Below are 25,138 nucleotides of genomic sequence, written 5' to 3' on the forward strand. Positions count from 1 at the left end.
CTACTGGATCAAAAGTATCTGAACACACCTGTGTCATGCAGAAATGACAACTAGATGCCAGGGAAGATGGATATGCCAGTATAAAAAGAGGTTGGAATTGTTGTGTTGCCTGTAGAGAAACAGTAACAGCAGAATTGGTTGGTCATGTGAGCTGAGTAACTTCTAACATGGAATAGTCATTGGATGTCACCTGTATAACAAATGCATCAGGGACATTTCAACCCTTCTAAAGTTACTCAGATTGACTGTTGGTAATGTGACTGTGAAGTGGAAATGCCAAAGAACAACCACAGCTAAACTAATAGCAGGAATGCCTAATGTACTGATTGACAGGAACCATTGAGCATTGTGGATGGTTATTGAAGAAATCACATGAAATCAGTGGGAAGAATCACTCTGAGTTCCAAAGTGCTAACAGCAGTCCAGCTAGCACAATCTCTGTATGCAATAAGTTAAAAAGAATTAAAGAAAAACCATTATCATGTGCAAAATCTGTATTTTTACTGTGTAAATTATCCACTTAATGTAAATACGACAGATAACAGAGAGAAACATGTGGGAATCACAAAACAATATGTTAAGCACCTGAAGATGGGCTTCAGGGCTTCAGATACATCATGCTTTTTAATAAAAATCATGCTCTGTGACTGAAAGCATTTTTCTTCCTTTTTCATTCTAGGAAAGTAAGTCATTCATGACCCAATAAAAGAAATATGGGTAAAATCGAGCCCGCATCATGATTATTTTATTGACTTTATTTTTACATCTACATCCATGCTCTGAAAACTGCTGTGAAATGCATGGCAGAGGGTAAGCCTCATTATGTCAGTTATTAGGGCTTTTTCCCATTCCATTCACATATGGAGCATAGGAAGAATGATTGTTTAAAAGCGACTTTGCTTGCTGTAATTGGTCTGATCTGATATCAAGTGGGTTGCAGTATAACCATAGTCATCAGTTAAAGCCAGTTCCTGAAAGTAGGCTCTCTCGTAATAGTTTACATCTGTTTCATGAGTTTACCAGTTCAGTTCTTTCCACATCTCTATGACACTCTCCCATATGTCAGACAAATCAGTGACCATTCATGTTGCATTTCTCTGTACACTTTAAGTACCCTCTGTCATCCTACCTAGTGCAGGTTCCACATGTGTTTGCAGTATTCTAGGATGGGTGACATGACTGATTTCTAAGCAATCTCTCTGGTAGACAGATTTCATTTCCCCAGTATAAAATGAGGTCTGTTACCTGCTGTACCCATGAATGCATCTATGAGATCATTCCATTTCATGTCCTTACAAGGTGTTACACCCAGAGATTTGTAATTAGTAACTAAACCTTTCATTTCCTCCTATTCTGTCTGCTGTTTATAGTTATATGACTCAGTAATTCATGTACTTTTCTGAATTTGCTAGTCATAGCTCCCATATTATGATTGATAGCTCAGTGAAACAGGTAATGCTAGATTATGTCATCATTTTGTTATTGTCTTAAGACATTTATACACATACTAGCTATTTTCTTGTGTTTGTAATCTCCCCCCTCCTTCCTAATTCCAGTTATCATCCACAATAAGCAAAGTCTTTTATGAAAAATTTGAGAGGAGCAAAGATTACAATAAACTTTCTAGTTTACTCAGCTTTTCCTGTAGAGTTGGCTCCAATTCTTCTTGTCAAGGAGTCTGATTCTTGAAGCTGACATTCTCACATTTTAGGCCCTCATGGTTGAAATGATCTAAAAAAATTTGAAAATTGTTGTTACAGAATTTTTGTTGTTATGTTAATATATTTTATCACATTTTAGTATATCATACAGTCCTTGGAATTGTCAAAATTACATTACTCTGTGGTAATAACCATACTCCAAAGGGTTTACAATTTTTTTTGACAAATGGATGTCTATTAATTTTGATTATTATTTCATAAATGAATCCAGAAATAAACATAGCAAACAGTACTAGATTGTGTAATTAACAATAGAAATTTTAAGTGTGCCACATAATTTGCAATTTAAAATGTTTCTAAAAAAATAATTTTAACTGTATATACAGAGCTATTACTTACCAGTTGTAATATCAAAAATAAAGTAATTCCTTTTCATAAATTTTAACTTGAAATATGAAGTATTGTGTATAAAATTATATGGAAGTTTTCAGAAAAGCAGCTGAGATAATACTGACCTGTTCAAAAATTGGAAAAATAATACTGACATCAATGACTACTGTTGAGGAAAAGTAATGCTAGTAGCGGATGTCCTGTGATATGTTTCATAATGAAAGTTACAGAAGAGATTTTACATACCATTGTTTTTTTATGGGAATTTTCTGCTGGATTAAAATTGGCTGGTGAATCATGAATAGACAGTGAGAAAAGATATATGTATTTGTGTGCAGTTTTATGCAAAAAGCAAGTGTAAAAATTAGAGAATTTCAGATACTGGTAACCATGTATTGAACACCTCATCTGTTAATGACACTACAGCTTCATAGCTGATGGTTTAAGTTTTCTGACAATCAGGAAGAAGATTTAGTTGAAGGTACTGCTTTATTACTATATGTAGGTATCACTGTGCATGTTAGCCTTTTCAAAATTCGGCTAAAACAGGATGTGACTGCTTTAATGGTTAAGAATGTAATGTACTGTCTGGTGTATTTATTAATGATTCAGCATATGATAGTCCACAATGACATATAAACTTGCATTTTCTACTAATTTCTTGTAAATCTGTTATCCATGATGTACTATTCTCAACAAACTTCATGTTTCTGCAACCAGTGGTCCAGGCTGGGTGTTGATTTAGCAAAAAAACTTTTAATCTCTCAATTAAAAAAATAAATACATAAAATAAAAAATCCTCTCTTAGCAACTGTCTACATCACACAAAATACATTGCCAACAAATTTCATGTTTTTAGAGCCAGTAGATTAGGCTGTTTGTTGTTATCTCAGTACTCAGTTTCTCCAATACACAAGATGTTCACTTTAATTGAAATCATTGAAATATCTCAAAAAGTTATAATTCCAATTTTTTTGTCTCAGAGGACACCATACAATGGTATCACATGTGCGGGTGGCAGGGGGCAACTTTGACATTTTCAATGGAAACTCCATTTTTTAGTGCAGATTATGTTTCTAAAGCAAAATCTACTTACATTTTGTTTGAAGCATTTTCTTTATTTTGTCACAGATTGCACTGTAATCAGAGGAATAGAAATGGGTACACGATCATAATTTACGACTTGCTATTCAATTGTCCTCAAATATCCAATGACACATGGGACAGGTATAGGACAGGCCAGTATTTCATAACTTTCAAAACACCATTCAGAATGTTGAGTTCTTTTGACATGCTGAACAGGGGACTACTCGATGCACCACTGTGGTCATGAAGCGAAGTATGACATATCACAACAGGCAGTACACTGTGACTGGAGCTCGTGTATCGTGAAGATGTAGAACAGGTAGTAGCTTGAAACATCACAAGACTTGTGCTGTGTTTATTGTCTGTACACTTACCTATCATTTGGTGAACAGATGTGCATGTTGACAGTGAATGTTGCAACCACAGAAGAAAAAATTGAAATGATCCTGATTTATGGAGAATGTAGAAGAAGTGTTGAGGCTGCTGTTGCTTTGTATTTCTCCAGAGAAAGCTCAGTGTCATTCTTTCTTTTACAAGACTGTGAACATCTTTATGTCTGATGGCAGAATACAGATTGGCAAAGGAAATGAAGCAAATGAGTTACAGGAGAAGCTAATGAAATAGCTGTAGTAGTGGCATTGTACCACACCCTACAGATAAGTGCTCAGCAATTACACCAAGATTCCGATACGTCTGTAGGTATTATTGTCACAATACTGCATCATCATAGGTATCATCCACACTACAGGTGACTGCATCAAAAACTTCATGGCGTAAATTTCCATAACTGGGTAGTGTTTCGTGAATGGGCGCATCAACAAATGCAAATGATCCCCACATTCTTTGCTGAAGTACTATTTTCTGATGAGTCCTCATTCACAAACCAATGTAATGTTAACCAGCATAACATGCATTACTGTAATGCGCACAACCCCACTGGGTATGGCAAGTTGGCCATGAATATCCATGGTCAGTTAACTTAGTTACGGTGTGGCATCACGGGGAAAAGACTCATTAGTGTATATTTTATCAAGGCACATTGAATTTATTTCAACTGAGGGAGGAAATTCAACTATCTTAGCTGCAATGGAAAGGAATTTACTGTTTTCTATTCTGGTACATATTGGTAGTAATATTTTGTAAACTATAGTACTAATATTACCAACATTTTTGTCACAGGTGATGGCTACATTTGTATTGCTGCTAGTGATTTGTGCAATAATAGATGAAAATAACTGTGGAATAACTCCAGCTCTGATACCTCTATACATTGGAATACTTATTGTAACAATCGGTAATGGTTTCTCTGCAAACACTGGCTCTGCTTTAAATCCAGCTCGTGATCTTGGTCCTCGAATTTTTGTTACTATTGCTGGCTGGGGCACAGAAGCATTTGTGTAAGTAAAAACACAAAAACAAGACAACTGTATTGCAGTAAGCTATACACCATCACTTTATTTTAATGTGTCAGATTCATTTTAAGTTCTTGTAGCACTTTTTCAATATCATGAATAATAATTTTCAACCGAAGACTGTAGATAACATTTACATTACATTTAATTGTTGGTGGTAATTTTATCAGTTCTGTATTGGTTACTAATGATAAATCTTAATTGCTTGCTAGTACAGTAGATCACATTATTGAATTACTAGCTAGCTTTTCCGCTTCCTAGTGTGCATGTATCTCATTTAGTGTAATCTTCCTAATGATATTTTAATTTCAGGTGCTTTAAGTTCCGTTGTATTCATGTCAGTTAAATTTTATGTTCCTAAAGAGTCACTTTAAGCATTTATAAGATGTATTGCAAACTATGTTTGTTACAGTCAGGGTATTGCAGAGTTACAACAAATTCAAGGAAAATACAGAATGTATGTTTTATTACAGAGAAGCAGAGCAAGCAGGAAATTCAGGTGTAGACATTACTGTACATGATGAAATTGAGTACAGTATTATGGATACTGAAGAAATCTCAATCTGAGTAGTAGGACTTTTATTATTATAATCATAAAATTTTTAATTCCCATTTTAAATCCAATGGGTTATTTAAAAAAGATTACTGGCAAGCAATTTCTGTTGATGGACTTTTGTCCTTAGTGTGTTAAGAGGTAAAACAGCAGTCTCTAACAGTTTTCCCATCAAATTCCTATGTACAGTGCAGTCCCGTGATTATTAAAATGGTATTTCTCACTGATTTATACATTATGTTATTGTTTAAATATGTCTGGCCAGTAAATCTGCTAGTAGTATATAGACATTTATAACAGTTAAAACATTCGAAGGTCTGAACTAGGACCATGAAGATTCTGTGACAAGGTAGGCTATGATTTCCTAGACTTGCGCCATAGGGTTGAGAATTGTAAGGCCTCCTTCAGTGGGTCAGGTGTGCACTGTACATCAGAGGCTGCTACTCAGGTAGGGGGATGTACACTAGGGCTTTTTAGGTTAGGTGACTCTAGATCCAATCCAGATAATGACATCTGTAGGAAGCCCAAAAGTATTAGTGTAAGATCCAAAGGAATGCCCATCATAGGTCATGGTATTAAAATCCTAGTAGTTAACTGCTGAAACATTCACAACAAACTGCAAGAGTTTGAAGCACTTGTAAAAAGCAGTGAAGCTCATGTAATGCGATGTACAGAAAGCTGGTCAAAAACTGAAGTTGACAGCAGTGAGATTTTTAGGGAAAATTAGGCTTATACTTACGGGATAAGTCAGTGGGAACTGGAGGTGGTGTATTTATTACAGTAGACGAGAAACTCTAATCCACCAAAATAGAAATCAAAGCTGCATGTTACATCATTCTGGTATGGCTCATTATCAAGGATGGCATAAAATTGTAATTGGATGCTTTAACAACCACCAGACTCACCTCCTGATTGTTAACCAACAATTTTACACAAAACAGCTGTTCATTTGTATATAAGTTCCCCAATCATACTGTAATCACTTAAATGGACTTTAATCATGTAACAGGCAATACATATCATTACAGTTCTGTTAGTGGTGGGTGTTGTGAAAAGACATCCTGTGAAACATTACTACCTAGAATTGATAGTTCAGAATCCCCCTCCCCCAATGATGGAAATATATTAGACCTAATGGTAACAAACACACCTGACACCTATGATGATGCCCACAATGAAACTGGTACCATTGACCATGATGTAGTTGTAGTAACAATGATTACCAAACTACAAATGGTAACTAAAACAAGTAGAAAGATTTATATGTTCATTAAAGTAGATAAAGAAGCAGTAGTGTCATATCTCAGTGAGGAACCTGAAATCTTTAGAAATGGACAGGAGCATGTAGAGGAAATAAGGCTCAAGTTCAGAAGAACAGTTAAAAATTCCCTGGACCCCGAAGTATACAGTCGCTGTGAAAAAACTTCTAAAGGAACAGAGACTGCTGCGCAATAGATGCAAAACAAAGTGTACATCTATAGAAAGAGAGATTTTGAATGTAACACGTTGGCTGTGAAGAGAGCAACGTGTGAAGCCTTCAGCAATTACCTTAGCAGACTGTTGTTGAATGATCTTTCACAAAACATGAAGTAATTCCGCTTGTATGTAAAGGCTGTTAGTGGCACCATTGTTAGTGTCCAGTCACTCATGGATGAAATGAACTGAAATTGAGACTAGCAATGCGAAAGCAGAAATGCTGAATTCCATCTTCACATATTTCCTGACAGAGGAAAACCCAGTTTAATCCTCACACCACCAAAATGTTGAGTGGAACAAGTGTTAGTGTTAGTAACATTGAGAAACAACTGAAATAATTAAAACTGAACAAAGATCTAGGATTTTAGAGAATCCCTATCATGCTCTACACTGAATTTGTGGCATAGTTAGTGACTCTTTATGATAATATATCATATCCCTCAAGCAAAAAGTGATGCTGAGTAATTGGAAGAAAATACAGGTCACTTCTATGTACAAGAAGGGTAGTACGAATGATCCATAAAATTACTGTCCAGTACGGTACCCCGAACATCAGTTTGTTGTAGAATCTTTAAACATATTTTGAGCTGAAACATAATGAGGTATCTTGAACAGAGTGACCTCCTCCATGCCAGCTAGCATGGATTTCAAAACACTGATGAAATATTATTGCACATAATTCTGAAATAAGTTCTGTAAAAAAAGACAGGATATGTCACATTGCCAAAACAATTAACATGTTATCTTTTCTCTATATCACCGATTTTTATGAAAAATTGTAACCTTTCTTTATTTAATAGAAAACTGAGAAGTTTCATAACCAAAATATTTTAAAGTGATATATACCATTTGTGGTCAAATTGAACAAATGGGATTTGTTGGATAATTAACTTCTTTTCAACTCAAAAATAAAAAAAAAAATCCAAAGCATTTTGGAAAACCTTGGAAAAGTGAGAAATTTAAATGAATATTTCCATACAATGCACCAATCCCACAGGTTCCCCTTTGTACTTCATGTATGCAATCTTAGGTAAAACATAGCTGAAAAAATATGGAATTGCAAACTTCAAAACATTATTGTAATCTACTGTTGATCAAATGTTTTTGTAGTTCTCATTTGTTACTACTTCTCTCACTTGGGATATAGAAAGTATCACAACTACAGTTATTATCAGTAGATCCATCACATGGTGTATCATTTGAAATTTGTGACTGAGTTGGGGATTTTCTACTATGAAGTATGCAGCAAGTTATCTTGGATGGAGAATCATTGATAGATGTAATGGTAATTTTGAGTGTGCCCTAGGGAAGTATATTGGGACCTGTGCTGTTCATGTAGGTTGTTGATGACCTTGCAGGCAATATTAATAGTAACCTCAGTATTTCACAAAACAAAACAGTAGTATCCTATGACTGTAGTCAGTGTCACAGTTGGAACTGGTTAACTCACAGAAATACCTGGGTGTAACAACTTTGTAGGGGTATGGAATGGAATGATCACCTAGGCTCATTCATGAGTAAAGTAGGTGGCAAACTTCAGTTTATTCATAGAACATTATGTAAATTCAATCAGATTACAAAGGAGATTGTTTGAAAATTAATTTTGTGACCTATCCTAGAGTATTAAGCAAGTTTGTTGTACCAGCACCTTTGTACCCATATCAAAATCAGACTAACAAGGGATATTGAATGAAAACAAATAATGGCAGAACAAATGGTCATAGGTTTGTTTGATCTGTAAATAAATTAAATGTCGTGTGACTAGGGCCTCCCGTCGGGTAGACCGTTCGCTGGTTGCAAGTCTTTCGTTTTTACACCACTTTGGTGACATGCACGTCAATGGGGATGAAATGATGATGATTGGGACAACACAACACCCAGTCCCTGAGCAGAGAAAATCTCCGACCCAGCCAGGAATTGAACCCAGGCCCTTAGACTTGATATTCTGTCACACTGACAGCTCGGCTACCGGGGGCGGACGTATGATCTGTGGGAGAATGTCACATAGATGCTGAAGTAACTGAACTGGGAGACTCTTGAAGATAGACATAAACTATCCCAAAAAAGCCTACTTAGAAAGTTTCAGGAATGGCTTTAAATGATGACTCTAGGAATATACTACAGCCTGCTATGCTCGCTCCCAAAGGTATCATGAGAACAATATTAAATTGCACAGAGGCATTTCAACAATAATTTTTCCTTGCTGCATGAGTGAACAGAACATGGGAAAAAACCATAGCAACTGGTGCGGTGGGACATACTTCCTATCACGAGCTTCTCAGTGGTTTGCAGAGAATAGATGTAGGAGTCAAGTTTGGAAGAAAAATGTTGAAACATCTATTTATAGGACAGTAACTAACATTCATTTGTTCCTTCAGTTTCTGACTTTCCTTATTTTATTAACAGTTCACCAGGCATATGTACCTGGGAACAACATTTAATCCTTTTTTCAGCTAACTCTCATTTTATTTGCTGCTTTATGTCATGACCATATTACAATTTTATTAAAGGTTGAGGCAGGGGCATGAAGATACATGTAAACATGCTTGCTTTCATGAGTGATTTTTACTATCCAGTTTACTATTACAAAAGACCACCATTAAAATCAAAACTTGTGCCATTAGACATTCCAATGAAAGCTCTGGAAGAAGAAATGGAAAACATATAACTTGTAAGACAGACTAACTCTAAGTTACATATAGAAAGCTACAAGCAATACAGATATCAGCTACATGAAAAATTCAGGAGATTAAAAGTAGAAAGAGTTGGCCCACAGATATGAAGCTCAGATAATGTTTCAAGCCGGTCCTGGTCAGTTGTAAATAAAATGAGAAACAATGGAACAGAAACCAAAGTTTGTAATGTACAGGGTGATTCAAAAAGAATACCACAACTTTAGGAATTTAAAACTCTGCAACGACAAAAGGCAGAGCTAAGCACTATCTGTCGGCGAATTAAGGGAGCTATAAAGTTTCATTTAGTTGTACATTTGTTCACTTGAGGCGCTGTTGACTAGGCATCAGCGTCAGTTGATGCTAAGATGGCGACCGCTCAACAGAAAGCTTTTTGTGTTATTGAGTACAGCAGAAGTGAATCGACGACAGTTGTTCAGCGTGCATTTCGAACAAAGTATGGTGTTAAACCTCCTGATAGGTGGTGTATTAAACGTTGGTATAAACAGTTTACAGAGAATGGGTGTTTGTGCAAAGGGAAAAGTTCTGGACGGCCGAGAACGAGTGATGAAAATGTAGCACGCATCCAGCAAGCATTTGTTCGCAGCCCAGGAAAATCGACTCGCAGAGCTAGCAGAGAGCTGCAAATTCCACAATTTCAGCAGGATGGAGCGCCACCACATTGGCACTTATCTGTCCGTAACTACCTGAACGTCAACTACCCGAGGCGATGGATCAGCAGCCAGGCAGCCCGTGACAGAGCACTTCATCACTGGCCTCCAAGAAGCCCTGATCTTAACCCCTGCGATTTTTTCTTATGGGGGTATGTTAAGGATATGGTATTTCGGCCACCTCTCCCAGCCACCATTGATGATTTGAAACGAGAAATAACAGCAGCTATCCAAACTGTTACGCCTGATATGCTACAGAGAGTGTGGAACGAGTTGGAGTATCGGGTTGATATTGCTCGTGTGTCTGGAGGGGGCCATATTGAATCTCTGAACTTGTTTTTGAGTGAAAAAAAAACTTTTTAAATACTCTTTGTAATGATGTATAACAGAAGGTTATATTATGTTTCTTTCATTAAATACACATTTTCAAAGTTGTGGTATTCTTTTTGGATCACCCTGTATAATTACCTGAAACACTTATGTCATTTCTGTACCCCTTCTAGTCAGCAATATTTTAATTACTGTATGGGTACAATTGAAAATGGTGTCTGCACAAAACTAGATACAAAGCGTACATGTGAGTGAGTTGATTAACAAATGGTACTGCAGTATACTACAAGCAGTATGCACAGATGACATTCTGCAGCTTATTCATAGCCTCAGCAACAACAGCTCAGCAGAATTAGAACAAATTTCTCCATATCTGTTCAACAAATGCAAACATGAGCTACTGAAAACATTAGTTCATCTAATAAACTGTGTCTCAAAGATGGTGTAGTCCCTGGCAAGTTGAAACTAAGTGTAAAAAAGGGGAAATGAAGCATGTTCTGATCTACCCAGTATCTCAACACTCAGAAAACTGACTGAAAAAATAGTGTTAAAAGGAATCTCAGAACATTACAACAAGGCTGACATATTAGGTGATTTCAAGTTTGGCTTAAGAAGAAGTTGAAGTACTGTGTCATTGGCAGTACAATTTTTCTGCTATGTGCTTGAAAAAATAAATGAATAGTCCAGCAGTGAGGGTATTCCTGGACCTCCCAAAAGAGTTTGTTAGAGTAATTCATGTTGCATTCTAATGAAAAATTGTGATGTATGGTGTCACTGTAAAAACTCATGCAACATATTTAAAAGATAGGCAATAGTGTACAGAAATTATATATGATAATGGACAGATACTGGAGAGGGTATGGTCAAGAAAAAGATAAATACATTTTGGTTTTCCTCAGGGCTCCATTTTATGTGCATTCATATGGTTATGGTTTCCCAAGTTCTCCAGGTAAGTATTTGATCAGTGTGTGTGCCAATGGCACATCTGAAGTCTGTTGAGCATTCAGTGAGCCCAGCCTTATTGAAGATATTCAAAACTTTATTGAAAATCCATGAACCCACTTCGAAAGAATCAACTTGAAAGTAAACATAGGAAAAAAACAAATATTATTCTCTTTAAACTGAGTGGTCCAAATAGACAAAATATTATGTGATGGGATGCAGTCAAAAATCTGTTCAGAATGACTTTCATGGAAGCAGCAAGTCTATCACGTCTGCAAAAAAATAATGACCACTCTATAAGTATTAAGGAAATTTTCACCAAATCTTAATTCTTCAATCCTAAAAACTATATAGTTTTGATTAGTATACCTTTTTTTGCCTTATGGAATATTACTGTGGGATGGGACTTACGACGTTAATATATAAAAGGTTTCCATATTGTGGAAGAGATTCTGGAGGATTCTAGAGAAAGTGAAACAGTATTCCCATGTTTATGCCACCTCTTTTCTTTCAAAGATATCTGAAAGAACAGATACCATTTTGATCCTGCAGCAATTATGAATGACATTACCTACCAATGAGCATTGATTTAAGTCAGTGGGGAAAGATGATTGCTTCAGTGTGGATGCACACCACATTTGAACTCTTATAGGAATTGGCAGAATTCCATGAGTAATGAGGATAATAGGCAAGGGGCTCTACAGCTTTAGTGTGTGAATAAGTTGAGGATTTGGGTCTGGCAGGAGGTGTGCTAGGGTAGTCTGTGCAGTTGTGATGGCCTCTGTGTTCGTACAGTGCTGTGATCACTGCATCTGCCTTAATAAGCAGGAGACCCGAGTTCAAAGCCTGATCTGGCTCAAATTTTCAACTTTCCCCATTGATTTAAATTAGTTCCCACTAGCAGCTAATGTCATTAATTCCTCTGTGACTTAAGATATTAAGGCCACAAATAGAAACATGGAAATTTACAATTGTGGCAGAAGGCATAAAAGACTTTCACATTGTTAATAGAAGGTTAATTTCAACAGCAAAAACTCCCTATGTCAAAGGAGCTGTTTTTCATAACATGTTACCAAATGATGTAAAGAAGAGATACCTTTAATAAGGGACTCATGCAGTGGCTTGTTCATTAATGCCCATGTCATTTTGATTTAACATCAATAATAATTTATATGAATGTGTGGTGTCTGTTCTTTTGGACCTCTCCAAAAGAACAAATTCACCTAGATGGGCAATGGATCCAACTTCTTCAGTGCAGATGCACAAATATGTCCAACCACCTGTGGGAATCTGAGAGTAGTGAGCATGGAGGAAATGGACAGGGACTGCAGATGGGTCTCTTCTGCTATATATGCTGTTCATAGCAAATAATTTGCCCTGAATCCATATCTGACTTCAGAATTTCTGTACTGGCCTTTATGTAATAATTGGTTTTGTAAGTGCTTACAGCTGCCTATGTAGCTATGTATGTAGCAAGCAATCAGTAACATAAGAGTAAAGAAAAGTAAAGAATCATACTTAAAAATATTTCCTTCTTGATTTCCTACAATACTTTGTGATAACCAGCAATTGTCAGACAGCATTACAACACTTTATTTGACACAATAATGCCTTTCCATTTGAGAAATGTCCTTGTGGAACCATTCTCCACATCCCTCACTAGCAGTGCCCACATCATCTGGGAAGAAGCCTAGATGATAATTCGAGAATTGTAGTTTAAGTGATATGTAACATCCTCCTGTACAATATTCCAGACATAGAGAAAAAACTGAAAGAGGTGAAAACAAATAAGTCATCAAGTTCGGACTGAATCCCAGTTTGCTTTTACAAAGGGTACTCTGTGGCATTGGCCCCTTACTTATCTTGCATTTATCACAAATCTCTCACCCAGCGCAAAGTCCCAAGTGACCGGACAAAAGCAAAGCTTTCTCCTGTATATGAGATGGGTAAAATAAAGGACCCACAAAATTACATACCAATGTCCTTAATATTGGTTTGTTGCAGAATTCTTGAACATATTAACAGTTTTAATATAATAAATTTCCTTGAGACAGAAAAGCTTTTGTCCATAAAACAGCTTGGTTTTAGAAAGCATTGCTCATGCAGCACTCAGCTTGTCCTTTGCTCACATGATATCCTGTGAGCTATGGATGAAGGGCAACAGGCAGATTTGATATTTCTAGATTTCTGAAAAGCATTTGACATGGTGTCCAATGAGAGCTGGTTTAGTTTCCCAGATATGTGAGTGGTTGAACACCTCTTAAATAACAGAACCCAGTACATTGTTCTTGATGGCAAGTGTTCATCACTGACAAGGATATCATTATGAGAGCTGCAGAGAAGTGTGATAGGACTGCTATTATTTTTGATATAAATAAATGATCTGGTGGATGGGGTGAGTGGCAATCTGTGACTGTTTGCTGATGATGCTGTGTTATGATGAAAGGTGTCTTCATTGAGTGATTGTATGAGGATAAAAAATATTTAGACAAAGTTTCTAGTTCACGTGATGAATGGCAGCTAGCTCTAAATGTAGAAAAAATATAAGTTAATGCAGATGAGTAGAAAAAAAAAAGAAAAAAAAAACATAATGTTTGAATACAGCTGCTTGATGCGGTCACATCAGTTAAATACTAAGATTAACAATGCAAAGCAATACGAAATGGAATGAGCATGTAAGGATTGGCCGGCCAGTGTGGCCGAGCGGTTCTAGGCGCTTCAGTCTGGAACTGCGTGACCGCTACAGTCACAGGTTCGAATCCTGCCTCGGGCATGGATGTGTGTGATGCCCTTAGGTTAGTTAGGTTTAAGTAGTTCTAACTTCTAGGGGACTGCTGACCTCAGATGTTAAGTCCCATAGTGCTCAGAGCCATTTGAAACATTTTTGTAAGGATTGCAATAGGGAAGGTGAACAGTTGACTTCAGTTTGTTGGGAGAATTTTAGGAAAGTATGGTTCATCTGTAAAGGAGACCACATATGGGATGCTAATGTGACCTATTCTTGAGTACTGATCAAGGGCTTGGGATCCCCACCAGGTCAGATTAAAAGAAGATATCATAGCAATTCAGAGGCAGGCTGCCAGATTTGTTACCAGTGAGTTTGAACAACACACAAGTATTACGAAGATGCTTTGGGATTTCAGATGGGAATCTTTGGAGAGAAGGCAATTTTGTTTTCAAGGAACACTACTGAGAAAACTTAGTGAACCATAATTTGAAGCTGACTGCAGAACAAGTCTACTGAAATCAGGGCTCATACAGAGGCATATAGATAATCATTTTTCCTTTGCTTTGTTTGCAAGTGGAGCAGGAAACGAAATGACTAGTAGCAGTACAGGGTACCCTCTGCCATGCACAGTATGGTTATTTGTGAAGTATGTAGATGTAGATCATATTAGTTCTTTGCCCTTCAATTTCCTAAATATTTCTTGCTTGTGAAAGATATCATTTGAAAAAGTAAGGAAAAGTTCATGACATATTAATTAATTAATTTCAGGTCCAATAAATATTTCTTCCTTTATTTTTGCTGCATTGTAAATTTCTGTTACTTGTATGTTAATCTATGTTCAGTTTTGTCCATTGCTTTTAGAAGGTGTATGATGAGACCCAATTTGATGTGCTGAATATCAAGAAGAATCGGAATTTAGTTGCAGTTTCCACACATATACCATATGTATGTCTCTTACTAGATAAGTGTGAGTAGCAGCTTATGTTTCTCACATGTCTTTTTCAGATTAACTGCATGAGTTATCAGAATTGAAGGAAATATGTTCTCATTGTGGAGAAGTACTGCTTTCAAACTAACTTTACTGGAATCTGAGAAATAGCAAGTTGGACTTACACCATCTGTTATGATGTCCACTAATGATAATAACTGAATTTTTTGTTCTTCCTCTAATCTTCATCCTGCATGCATACAATTACTTAGGCAACTGATGTATGTGTGTAGTTTTCATGAAAGTGTTGCCAATCAAAAAAAGCAGATAATTAAACATTGTACTACACTGTGGTTCAGCAGATATCATTCGAGCTCATATGTATTTTTAGACTTAGTGTGACCACTAATTTTGAGGACTGGCATTATGACTTTTCAGTGACATAGTTCAAATTCTGTGAAACTAATTGACTTACAAAATAATTAACAGTAAAGTTCAGAAGGAGTTACATTTTCAGTTCGAGATTTTGCCTCTTTGCTTGTTAGATTCTGACTTTTGCCATTATATTTTTGTTGTCCTGATTTCTATGCACTTCATTAATTGATTAAGCCATTTATTAATATTTTTCCTTAATTTACTGTAAATTCCAATATGCTGCTTGTACTCACAAAAAGGGTATTCTGAAAGGTAAACATAAAATAGTTCCCAAACTTTTCGAAATTGCTAGAGCATCACATATTTCACAAACCAAATTTTTATCTATACTAAAAGTCCATCCTGAGTAGCAAAATCCAAAAATAGCAGTTTTTCAAATGGTTGTGTGATTTCTGAAATAACAATTTGTTCATACTTCAGTTTTTATATAGTTGGACATCACTCAAATTAGTCACTTCCAGTTGAGTGAGCAAACGACCAACAAGTATGTCTAGTATGCTCCTAGCAATTACTTACAGAACAACAATGTGCAACTAGTCTGTGAAAACATGAGTATAGAATCCATGGAAACTCAGTAATAACAGTGCCTAAGACTTTAATTCAGTCTGGAGAATGTTTTTGCTGAATTGTGTTGTTGTTGGTGGGAGAGCCTGACCACCATTGGCTGTGGAACAAGTGTTTGCTGCATGTGATAACTTTTATTAAGAACTGGACTAAATGAATGTTACTATGCACTTTCCTCTGATAAATTACTGCAAGGCAGTATGCGAACTGTGATATATAGAGTAAATATGGACTGCACCTTGTGTCACACATAGTCATTTTGTTTTAGTGTCTTGTTAGTGCTACTATTGATTCTTGGAGAGTTTTTCTAAAAAAGTGTGCTTCAGTAACATTGTAATTTATTTTCTTTGCAATTTATTTTTTGTATTCTGCCACTGGACTGCTGTTTGTTTGTGAGTGCTGACCTGGCTTGAGTGCTATTGATCTTATGAAGTTGAGAAGCTGGTCATTAAGCCATTAATAGAAAATTGAGGATAATAAATGCATGGAAAATTGAAATCAATACTGTGGCATTGTGTACAGCCCAGTACTCATTAAGGCCTTTCAACTTTATGACTGCAGAGTGGTATGCTACCAAAGAAGCAATGAGAAGAGACTATGGAAACCAGGTTAGTCAACTTACAAATCTATGAACAAACAATATATGAACAGTACTGCAGAAGAAGGCAGCTGGCAGGGCAGAGAGAGGGGGGGGGGGGAGCAGATTACAGAGAACTAGTTGCTATTGTTTATTTACATTCATCAGTCTTTGATGCCACTAGTGTTGATCCCTGGCAAACATGACAAATACACCAACATGACATCTTCCTGTGTGTTGATCTCCCAGTGGTCATGCAACTGCTGCGTCAATGGAAGTTCCGTGTTATCCAGTCTACGTCAAGACAGCTGGCATCAGATGATGTCACCTAGAATATGGAAGACTGTGTCTCATCCCCAGGACAAAGGAGTCCTGTGTAAAACTTCAGAAGATGTGGGGGTGGCTGCACCCCAATGTTGTAGCCTGTGAAGGTGGCAGAGTGCAGAGCTGTCCAAGCACTCAGGTGGTCAGGCAATGAACAGAGGTTCAGAACCCAGTGATGGCTGTGGTGACTGCATCATTGCCGCAGCACTGTCCAGCACAGGCTGGATGTTAAACTATTGCCCAGCTGCTTGACGGTGATGGGTTGACCCCATGTGGGTTTAAAGGCAGCTGTCTGGGGCTTACTGTGTGAAAGCCATTGTATTTCTCTGTGAAGCAGCAATGTGTCAAACAGGGACCACTGACAAAGGCATGGTGTCATCACACAGTAGTGGGTCAAACTGCAGAAACTTCCTGGAGGTTGGTGAGTGACACAGCCATTGAGTCATGGAAGCTCAGTGTGGAAACTCTCATTTCTGCTGATCAGGCTGGTCATTGTCTATGGCTTCACCCTAGTTATGCCTCTGCACTGTGACATTGACTTCATGCTGTTGCACTCCATAATAAACTCAATATCATTACAAAATATCATATCACCTTCATTAGAGAAATAGTCAGACAAAACTACATATTGGTCATGCTAAACACTCACTTTCATGCAGCAAAGAAAAATATTCCGTTCTTTTAATTGTGAAGCTAAATGCTCATCCAGTTTCTTCAACAAATTTAAATCACAAACAAGACCATTGAGGTCCCTTCAGAAGAAACGTATAGCTTCCTTGTTTTTGAGGTGATTCTATTTATTTTTCTCAAACAAAAATATGTCCGTTGTGTGGTCTGTCAGTTTCCTCCTAATCATGGGAACAACAAAGAACACATGATGTGATCAGTTAAACCTGCCTGTCAGGAGCATAGTACATGAAAAAAATATATGTTAGGGGTGGGGGAGGGGAGAGTTACGATATTTGCCAAAAGACTTTCTTAACATTTTAGTAAAAATGAAAAAAATTGTAACTTCTATATTGTTGTACTTACAATGTTCAAATTTAGTGAATTAATTGTGATTAGTAATCTATATAAGTGTCCAGAATAATATAAGTTTTGAAGCCATTGTTACCAAGAATTCTGTGTATTTTATTTGCATGTTGTCAGTTTTGAGACCCAAATTGAAAGGAACAGTGAAAATGTGTTGTAGTGTTATTTAGAACAAGTATAACCTTCATATTTAATAACATAATGCTTTCTGTGTCTACATGAACATCTGTACTCTGCAAGCCACCCCATGGTGTGTGGCAGAGGGTACTTTGTGTACAAATGTCACTTTCCCCTTTACTTGTTCCAGTTGTATGTGGTTTGTGAGAAGAACAATTGCTGGTAAGCCTTCATTGGGCTCGTATGTCTATTTTTATCTTGATGGTCTTTTTGTGAGATGTACACAGGATGAAGCAACACAGTGGTTGATTCATGTAGAAATGTACACTCTTGGAACTTTAACAGTAGACCGTGCTGTGATGCAGAACACCTCTCTTGTAGCATCTTCACTGTAGTTGACTGAGCATCTCTGTGACACTTTATGCTTACTAAATGAAAAATACTGCTCCTCTTTGGATATTCTCTATTTCCTCTATCAGTTCTATCTGGTACAGATACTATACTGATTAACAATATTCAGGTGTTGGTCAAACAAGTATTTGGTAAGCTACCTCCTTTGTTGATGGAGTATATTTCTTGATGGTTCTTCCAAAGAATCAACTTAAAACCAACTCATATGCATACTCCTAGATATTTTGTGGAAGTAACTGCTTCCATTCACTCTCCTGCAAATGTGGAATCATACAGTATAGGGTCTTTCTGTCTATGTGTTCACAATGTGTTACATTTGTTTGTGTTGTGGGTCAATTGCCACTTTCTGCACCAAGTGTAGATCCTCTGTAGATCTTCCTTTTGCTACAACTTTCTAGTGTTGCAACATCTCTGTATACAACAACATCATCTGTGAAAGGCTCATGGAACTTCCAACATAATCTGTGAAGTCATGTATACATATTGCGAAAAGGTATGGTTGTATAACACTGCCATGGGGCATGTCTGAAGTTACTTTCACATCGTAAGACTTTTCTCCATTCAGAATAATATGTTGTTTTCTGTTTGCTAGAAATTCTTGAATCCAATCATGCAGTTGATCTGATATTTAATACATTCATATTTGTAAAATAGCCAACAGTGCAGAACTGTATCAAATGCCTCCCAGAAGTCCAGGTCTCACTGACAAACAGAGTGAGCTGTGTTTCACATCATTGTTGTTTTCAAAACCTATGCCGGTTCCTACAAAGGAGATTTTCAGTCTTCAGAAATGTCATACACAAGCATGTTCCAAAATTCTACAACAGATTGTCATCAGAGATATAGGCCTATAGTTTTGTGCATCTGTTCAACACCCCTCGTGAAAATAGGAATGACCTGCAGTCTCTTCCAGTTATCAGGAACACTTCACTCCTCCAGTGACTAATAGTACACTGCTACTAGTAGAATGACAAGTTTTTTCACATACTCTATGTGGAATCATGTTGGCTTTATTGTATCATCTGAATTAAAAATGTGAAAATATAGGAGGTCATACAAGCTTAGGCATTAACGTAATGGCTTCTTTTTTTTTATTTATTTATTTTTTATTTTTTTTTTATTTTTTTTTACACAAATTGACACATATCTGATAATGACAAGAATGAGGAAGGAGTCTGATTTGCTCATACTTCCTGTATACAAAGGCACCACCACGGTCATGTTGTGATGAATCACAGTGATTACCTGGCAGCATGTCCGTTTGATTCTTTAACTTACAAGTCTAACCAAACTGATACCATCTCATGAGTCCATCATAGCCACCAAGCTGTACTCATGTATCCAGGCTCATCCCAAACCTTTCCCTTGAATCTATCTTCTCCCACATCTCAAACACCTCCAATTCAGCCACCTTCAAAAATGCTTCCTAAAACTGCAAAATGCCCCATTACAATTGATCACTATTGTGGCGCCGTTGAAATCAACACCAACATCGGTATGCATTCATCTTTGGACTCTAAGCTTTATCTTTGGCTGTTCCACCATGTTCAGTTCAGTTCTTTGTGATCCTTGTATGTGTTAAGGTTAATAAATGAACTATTACTAAATGGGTGTGATTATTGGTGCAACCAACCCAGTAATCCTCCACACTGGTGACCCGAAGTTGTAACGTCTTCCGTTTTCGCTGTTTTACTGTGTCCGCGACCTCGGCGTTGGTTATTTTCACGTGTATTACATTGACACAGCATTCGAACAATGGCTTTGGCCCAGCGCCTAACGCCGGATTATGTGATCGACATGCATCGTGATGCGGGTGATGTACACTCACCAGGACTGCAACATGATGCCTCTCATTCGATGATTCCACTGATTTCGCCAGACGTTTTCGAGCCTGTAACAATAAGTGAGGTTAGGAGTGCGTATGACTCCGGCTATCAAACGCCTTTGTTCCCGCCACATGTGCCCTCCCTCATCGACTGTGCAGTTACCTCTTACGGATCTCTGTGAAGTGCGGGACCAATGCAGGTTTCTGCAAATGCTTCGTCGGACAACCTACTACCGCCAGGACAACGATTTGCCACGCCGCAATCTGTGCAGTACCACACGGATACCTGCCACATCACTGGAAGTGCTTCGTTCACAGGTCTACCTCCTCAGCATCTGACCACACCCTCACCTGCCTCAGTTCAGCATCAGCACATGCCTTCCTACTTTGATACCTCGGCCTGCAACAGGAGCAATAACTTGTTATCTGTGCCTGACCTCCACCTCCGTCCCACTGCTACACCTCAGTGTTTTGTGCCACGCCATTCACCTTATCCGCACACCGTTTTGAGTGGAGTGACTATGAACAATGAACATTCACACATTCCATCCCACGTTTGACATCATTTCCCACACTGTGCTTCTGGACAGCCCACACCTCTGCAGCCTCCCTGCAACACAGGTGGCCCCGGCTCTGATCATACGCCGAGCTTTCCGCAGACTAACTTGCATTTTCAAAGTTTGAACTTTTTCTCACCTGTCGTCCCCCACCGGCTCCAGTCGAGCTTCCGCTACCGTTCTCGGCACATCTCGGTGCTTCATCTGCGTCGGTCTTCCACGACGCATCAATCCAAACACACCCGCAATGTGTTGAGCTTCCACACCTGCAATCGACACATTATGGTGTCTCACCCGCGTCAGCATTCCGCGTTGTGATGGATCGCGCTCAACCGCAACGTGTCTCCTTCACACTGCCACCCAAACAGCCATTGTTGCCACATCCCCTGGAGGCACACTCTCCTGGAATACTACAGCAACAACAGCTTGATTCTGGCAGTGCCCCGACGAACTTAGATCAACCTGTTCTGCCGAACATTCTACAATGTTGTGATGGATCGCGCTCAACCGCAACGTGTCACCTTCGCACTGCCACCCAAACAGCCATTGTTGCCACATCCCCTGGAGGCACACTCCTGGAATACTACAACAACAACAGCTTGATTCTGGCAGTGCCCCGACGAACTCAGATCAACCTGTTCTGCCGAACATTCTACAATGCTTACCGACACTGCCGCCATTTAATCCTGACAGAGCAACAACTTGGTTCAAAGTTGTGGACGATGTGTTCGACCATTACAAACTCGACGAGTCAACCAGGTTTCTGTGCCTCATCACCCACCTGCATGACCGGGAGGACTTGACTGCTGACCTGGTTGGCGCCCCAGACTCAACTACCCAGTACACTCTAGCCAAAAAGATAGTTCTACATCGGCTTGCACGCTTAACTGAGGCAGCAATATGGCAAGTGCTCCATGTCGAGCAACTAGGCAATGACAAACCTTCCCAGCTCTGGAGATGGCTACGTGCCCTGGTCAGCGCCAATCTACTCTCTGACACAGCTCTCCTCGCCATCTGGTCAGATAAACTATCTCCTCACATCCACTTTTCTCTGGCTCAAAGGTCTCCTGAACCTGTCGAGAAAAGAATGACAATTGCTGACGAGCTACACGATGCATCACTGCTCTATTTCGCCAGCCACTGCCGACCTGACAAGTCTCAGGTTCAAGCTCATCGCCGTGCATCCAGACGTGGCCAGGGCCATATTGTGCCAACCATTCCGCTCGCTCTGGGAAGCAGTAAACAAGCAATTGGGATGTCACCGGCTCAGCCCACGGTCACGTCCCCTCCTGCAACTGAACTTTCTGTGGCCACCGAACCTCGGCCACCACCACTGGCAACGAACCTTACGCAGGAAATGCAACCGCACTACCCGTACTGTTACTTCCACACATAGTTTGATGAGGCGGCACGGAACTGCAGACCACCCTGCTACTTCCCAAACGCCAATCACAGACAGGTTCAGGTGCCACCTCCTGCGCACAACATGACAGGCACCCCCAAATGCTCCATTCTGTCTGGGAATAACCGGATAATTGCAGACGACTTTACATTAAAGACATTTTGTTGGGATACCTTTTCCTAGTGGACACAGGTGCCGATGTTTCGCTGCTGCCTATGTCAGCATTTCGAACATCCACCCTCATCATACTTCACTGCAAGCCGTGAATTGAACTAAACTACAATGCTCGGGTTCATTTTCCCACGTTGTCTCACTCTCCGCAAACTGCAAACTCGAGTGGACTTTTTTAGTGTGCAAAATTGATGAACCTATACTAGGCATTGACTTCTTGTGACACCACAAACTTTCACTGGACCTAGTGCAAGACACCGTGTTTCATCATCCGTCCAAGACTCACTTCCCCTGTGCTCCATCGAGCAACCCCCCCCCCTGCCGCCTCCCCCCTCCCTCGTGACACATCGGTCCGGGATCATCTCATCTATGCTCATCTCTGTCGACAATGTTACAAGAAACCATGCACAAGTGCCTTGTCAAGCTTGAACACGTCGCTCACCTACGCAAGGAAAACCTTGAGCTCTCCTGCCGACTCCACAAAACACAGCTCCAGCTTGTCGAGCTTGAACACTTCACTCACCTACGCAAGGAAAACTTTGAGCTCTCCCTCTGACTCCATGAAACACAGCTCCAGCTCTCTGATGCAGCAAAGGAATTACAGACACTAAAGTAAGGACAAAGCAAGGTCATTAAGTGCGCCGAACCTGCTTGCAATTCCAGAAATCGAGTTTCCGTGTGTTTACCTCCCACTACGCCTCGCAACTGTGCTATGAAGACTGCCATAACATGTACTGACAGTTCCGCAGGGCCACACCCTCCTAACACAGCAGCGTTTGACACTCGGCCGGACGCAAGTGCGCATGCGCGATGAGCATCATGTGTTTCTGAACTGATGGCTCCTACCTCGCCCCTCGCGGACAGCACCCCAAACTACGTAACTTCGGCTCCTGCGTGCTGCCGTGCGACCGCCACTGACAACACAAACAGTGCACTTGCGCCAAGCGTTTCGCCTGCAACCTTGCTGCCACAGGCTGTGCCCTAGGACAATGGACTCACTAACGGCTCACGAGCTCTACCAAGCTCATCTGACCATGGTACCACTGCTTCAGGCCGGCGGCCATCTTGTCGCATTGACTCCTGGTACACTTCACCACCTCGGCTCCTGTTGGATCCGCCGAGTGGCTCTGAACACCACGAACCCGCCTCGCCTGCCCCGCCCACCACATATTGTAAACAAACTGCCTTCTGTGCCACCGGCAACATTTCTGTCATCACCAACGGCATGGTTTACAAGCTGCGCCTCATGCCAGGTCCCCCCATCTCCAGTCAACTTTGTCCCGAGCGCCTCTCCGACCTCAAAATCAGATTTCCAAACTACTAAGCTCCAGTGCCATTGAACCCTCTGCCAGTAGCTGGTCTATGCCTTACATATGATGCACAGGAAAGACGGGACCTGGCACATGTGCGGAGACTACCGTCGACTAAACGCACGAACAATTATGGACACCTACCCCATACCCAACATTGCCAACTTTACCAGTTCCCTCACAGGTGCGACCACACTCTCTGTCACTGATTGCAAACGGGCCTACCACCAGATACCCATGGCACCTGAAGACATCAAGAAGACAGCAATCACCACTCCGATCGGGTTATTTCAGTTTCGATTCATGCCCTTCGGTCTGAAAAACGCAACCCAGACCTGGCAACGCTTCATCAACAAAGTGCTATTCAACCTAAAATTCTGCTTTGCGTATCTTGATGACATTCTTGTGTTCAGCTCCTCCATCAAGGATAACATTCGACATGTGCAAACTGTTATGAACACTCTCATGGCAGCAGGCATTGAGACCAACCAGGACAAATTGCAGCTACATCAACCCGCTGTCACTTTTCTTTGTTTTTGGGTCTCTGCCGACGGCATTTCACCGCCCCCTGAGAAAGTACAAACAATACTAAACCTACCCAGACCTTCGTCATTCAAAGAGCTCTGGTGCTTTCTGGGGATGGTTAATTATTATCGTCGACATCTACCTCAGGCTGCAGAGATTCAGGCTCCACTTACGGAGTCCTTGGCAGGCACCAACACTTCTGGATCTTGGCCCGTTCCATGGACCCCTGCTATGACCGACTCTTTCACTGCCCTCAAAAATCTTCTTGCTGAGGCATGCACCATCGCGCATCCTCATCCCAATGCGCAGATTTTCATCACCACAGACGCGAGCGATACTGCCATCGGCACTGTCCTTAGCCAGACAATCGACGGCCAAACTTTGCCTCTGCAGTTCTTCTCACACAAGCTCACCAATGCACAATGGAAATATTCCGTGTTTGACAGGGAATTGCTTGTGGTCTATGAAACAAATAATAATTTTAAGACTGACGTTGAGGAACGCCCTCTCTATGTTTTAACGGACCACAAACCCTTGACTGCGGCCATTACAAACCCGCCTCCTCGCCGTTTCAGATACATGGACTTCATATCTCAGTTCATCACCGATGTCAGACACATAAAGGGTGCTGACAATATAGTTGCTGATTTCCTTTCATGAATCGATGCCATCCATTTGCTGTTAGACCTCTCTGAACTGCCTAACCCCAACCCGCCGATGAGGAAACACATAACCTGATTTCAGACTCTACGTCTTCACTACACTTCATCCACACCACCTTCCCTGGCATTTCTGGTGAGATCTGGTGTGATGACAGTACAGGCACGTTACGCCCCCTCGTGCCAACCACGTTCCGTCGAGCTGTCTTCAACGCATTGCATAATTTAGCCCACCCTGGTGTTCGTGCGTCCGTCCGCCTCGTAGCGGAGCGCTTTGTGTGGAGATATGTCAACAAGGACTGCCAGCAATGGGCACGCTCCTGCGTCATGTGCCAATGCTGCAAAGAACACAGGCACTCTTCACCTGCCCTCGGCGCCTT

At 39.9% G+C, this 25,138-nt stretch overlaps 1 long non-coding RNA gene across 1 annotated transcript in view; it reads left to right on the top strand.

The window, feature by feature from the left end:
• LOC126481460 (uncharacterized) overlaps positions 1-25,138 on the top strand; it is a 122,558-nt gene that overhangs the window by 89,969 nt on the left and 7,451 nt on the right. Inside the window, exon 5 of the long non-coding RNA XR_007587567.1 lies at positions 4,317-4,534. This is a non-coding gene — a long non-coding RNA (uncharacterized LOC126481460). The remainder of the gene's footprint in view (positions 1-4,316; positions 4,535-25,138) is intronic.

Source organism: Schistocerca serialis, chromosome 5 (assembly GCF_023864345.2).
Source record: "Schistocerca serialis cubense isolate TAMUIC-IGC-003099 chromosome 5, iqSchSeri2.2, whole genome shotgun sequence".
Classification (NCBI taxonomy): Eukaryota; Metazoa; Arthropoda; class Insecta; order Orthoptera; family Acrididae; genus Schistocerca; species Schistocerca serialis.